Genomic DNA, 3,857 nt, shown 5'->3' on the forward strand with positions numbered 1-3,857 from the left:
AATTAATAATAGCACTATATCGTAAAGTAAAATAAACGTACGTTAGGTAGTAGTAATAATATATATACTTATTTATTTATTATATATTTATTATAGTAATTTAAATTTACTTCTCTCTCTCTCTCTCTCTCTCTCTCTCTCTCTCTCTTTCTCTCTGCGTGCGTGTGCGTGCGCGCGTGTGTGTGTGTAAAATTAATCTTCCATAAAAATATATATACGGTATATAAAGTCATTAGCAATTAAAAAGGATATAAAAATAATGTTCTTAAAGGACTTTTTTATTGATTAAAAATAATTAAAAGATTAATTATGTACAAAGTCATACTTATTTTTGTAATGAGATTTAATGAAATCCATTATTAAATTATAGTTTACTATGTTAATGTTTATAAATCGGTTTAAGGAATCGATTATAAGAGGCTTTTATTATTTAAAACTTCTGAAAAATGATTGAGGACAAGTTTTTTTATTGAAAATTAAAAAATTTATATATAATTTTTTATATTATTATATATAATTTTTATATATAATTTATATATAATTTTTTTATAGAGAAAGGAGAAAGGAGAGAAATTATTTTAAAATTTAATAAAAAGAAGTTATCATATACGTAAATAATTTTTAATGATTAATTCTATACAAGCGCGATAAATAAGTGCATAAAAAAACAGAAGTGAATAGAACACCTAATTCAAAGTTTGTTATATTGTTGCAAAATAAATAACTTTATTCGCACACTGTACATAGGACCGATGTGAACTTGGCGCTCAACTTTATCAAAAATAAAAAAATTAATATCGCAGGTCGTTTGTACTTCGTTTGTACTTGTTTGTACCGATCATTATTTCGTTTGTACCTCAAACAATTAAACAAAAAGTGAAAAATAAAAAATAGCCAGCGCACAACTTTAAGATTTTTTTTTAATTTCATTTATGCCATTCGAAAGGGAATCGTTTGTACCCATTTGTACCTCTTCTACTTTAGTTTGTATCTCAAAGGATTCGGAGATACAGCGATTTCAAAATTTCATAAATGCGTCAAGAGGGGAAGTCGATCATTTTTGAAGATATCGAAATGGGACCAATAGCATTCGAAAGAGAATCGTTTGTACCTGTTTGTACCTTTCCTACTTTCGTTTGTACCTCAAAAGGTTCGGAGACAGTCCTCTCAAAATTTCAAAGATACATCTTGCTATGTATTATTTGTTTCTAGAATATTTAATTGAATAATTGTCATACAATTATGAAAAACATAAAAAGTGGGTTAATGGAAACAATGTTTAAAGCAGAAGAAATAAAGTTCGTGCGCGTAATGAGCCAACGCCAAGTAGAGGAGAGGTGGAGGGAATATACGCACGCTGTTTGAATTATGAGCGAATATCGATCCTTCCTAGCACGAGAGTTATACGTTCAAATAATTACAAAATCTTTAGTATTTCCCTATTTCGAGAAGAATTGTAATTCATTGGTCTTACCATCGGCAAACTATACTTGCATTTATTCTTGTAAAATAATTGTTTCTTTTAAGTAAAAATTATTATCAGTAATGAGCTGTATTAACTCATATTTTTCAAATATGTATTTTTTTTGATATATATATACACACACACACACACACACACATATATATATATATATATATATATATATTTGTATATAATTAAAAATCTCATTGCTAACGTTCATAGATTTATTTTGATACACAAGTGAACATGTCTTGAATAGATCTTTTAAGGGGATTTTAAAGTAAACCTTGAACTTCGACGAGTCACTAGAGGTTGCTGTCTTATAGCACATCGACATATCTTTATATATTACCACACTAATATTTCACGCAAATTATGATCACGCAATCGCACGTTCGTGTCAATTTTCGTATAGGAATAAATTCGTTGCGATAAAACGTCTAAGTTTAATTCTAAGAACTTGACATCGTTTGTTCATGCGAACTCGTGTCAATTTCGTAAGTATAAATTACAAAGCTTTTCAGAAGATATCAAGCAAATATTGTTATGATATTGACATTTCTAACGCCATATTGAACTAAGCAGAGTGCGCGTATGCGTGTGTAATAATCGTCACACATCATGCAGATACGTCCTCATATTGTTCGCATATGTTAGTGCTGAACTGGTGCGGGTGATATGAGGCTCCAATTGCGATTCGTATCGTCTGCACTCATGAATACCGTACGTGTGTGAATGGTATGAACATTAAATAAATTATTTTAAAATGTATATTTCATTTACTCGGAAAATATATTTGAAGAAAAGTATTATACTTTCATTTTGAAGCCTTTGGGGTTTACTTCAAAAAATTATTTTATTAGAATATATAAGAACTTTTCAACTATAATTTTTATTCTATTCTGTTTTAAATTCGAGAAATTTAAGGGGATTCTAAAGGAATTATCGACAATTGTAGATTGTCAATTTCTCCGAATTGGCTTTATAGATCACCAAATCTTTTTACACAATAAAAGTACGCACAAAAAAAAAACACCAGCCGTGCTAAATTTGACAAGAAAATCGGAAGAAAAGAATTCACTTTATTTCAGCTGTTACACCTATCACCTCAGGTTGTAATTTCCTTAATGCAGAAATTTTATAAGTCATATTCCAAATGATATTCCCCGGAAGCGTATATGCCCAAACAATCTTGAACTTGCGAAATTGTGATCGAAAGCCTAACAGAAAAGAAATTTTTCAAAATTGAAGTCATCTTTTTTGTAAAACAATTATTTTCTTCTTATTTTATAGATTTGAAAATCCTTTTCCACTTACTTTTTCTTTTAAAGTATACATATTAATATGTGTTTGTAAAATGAAATTTGTTTCGATAAAAAAAATTTCGAAATTGAAATCTTAAAAAATATTTTTTGTCGTTTTCGGCATAAACTCCATTTCATAGACACGTATTAATGCATATACTTTAATACTCCTGGAAAAAAATTTTTGAATCTATAAAGGAGGAAAAAATTAATTATTATACAAAAATTATGATTAGTCAGTAATATAGATGGCTTTAGGCTCCCCTTAACTAGCTATGTCTTTCTGTTGATAGTAATGTTCGACAATGTATATGTGAATTTTCTGTTCAAAACTTATAACTGATTATTATATTTCGATTTGAATACTTTTTTAACAGATATATTCGGAAAAAATTCTAAAGAGAATCGTGAGAGCCGATTTTATAGTTTCATTGTTTGTATAAAAATATTTAAATAAAGTAATAAATTAGCATCTTTTTATTAAATAATTTTTTATCTGATTACAAGCATACTTTAACAACTTCGCTAAAAATAAATACTATCCTACATTATAAAAGAAATAACAATTAAGTAAATATTTAACTTAATTTTTATTAATTATTGAAACAAATTATGAATCTACGCGCTTTTTCATAGAAATAATTGAATCAAAGTTATAATAATGATCTTTCATAAAACTTGTGATTGTAAGTTAATAATTTCTATTGTTGTAAAACTAATTGAATAAACAAATAGTAATTTTTAAATAACTTATTATAGATTACTTCTTATATTTAAATTAATTACATGTAGAATTATGCGAAAATTGATTTTAGAATATGAAATTATGTTAACAATGTAAATTATTACTGTTAATAGCATCTATTGAAAATAATAAACAAATTAATTATTTCTTCCTTATAAACATATAACTTTTTATTATTTTTGAAGTAATTTTAGAAATAAATTTAATTGTTATTAGGTGTACAACTTTGCTTCCGCCATTTTTTCCGAAATTCGAAGCTTTAAAAAACTGGTTATACATTTATGATTCAAAGTATTGTCCATCGTTGGCCACTACTTTCTCCCATCTTTCGGGTAGCGTACGA

The sequence above is a fragment of the Atta cephalotes genome (assembly GCF_000143395.1).
Source record: "Atta cephalotes unplaced genomic scaffold scaffold00002, whole genome shotgun sequence".
Taxonomy (NCBI): Eukaryota; Metazoa; Arthropoda; class Insecta; order Hymenoptera; family Formicidae; genus Atta; species Atta cephalotes.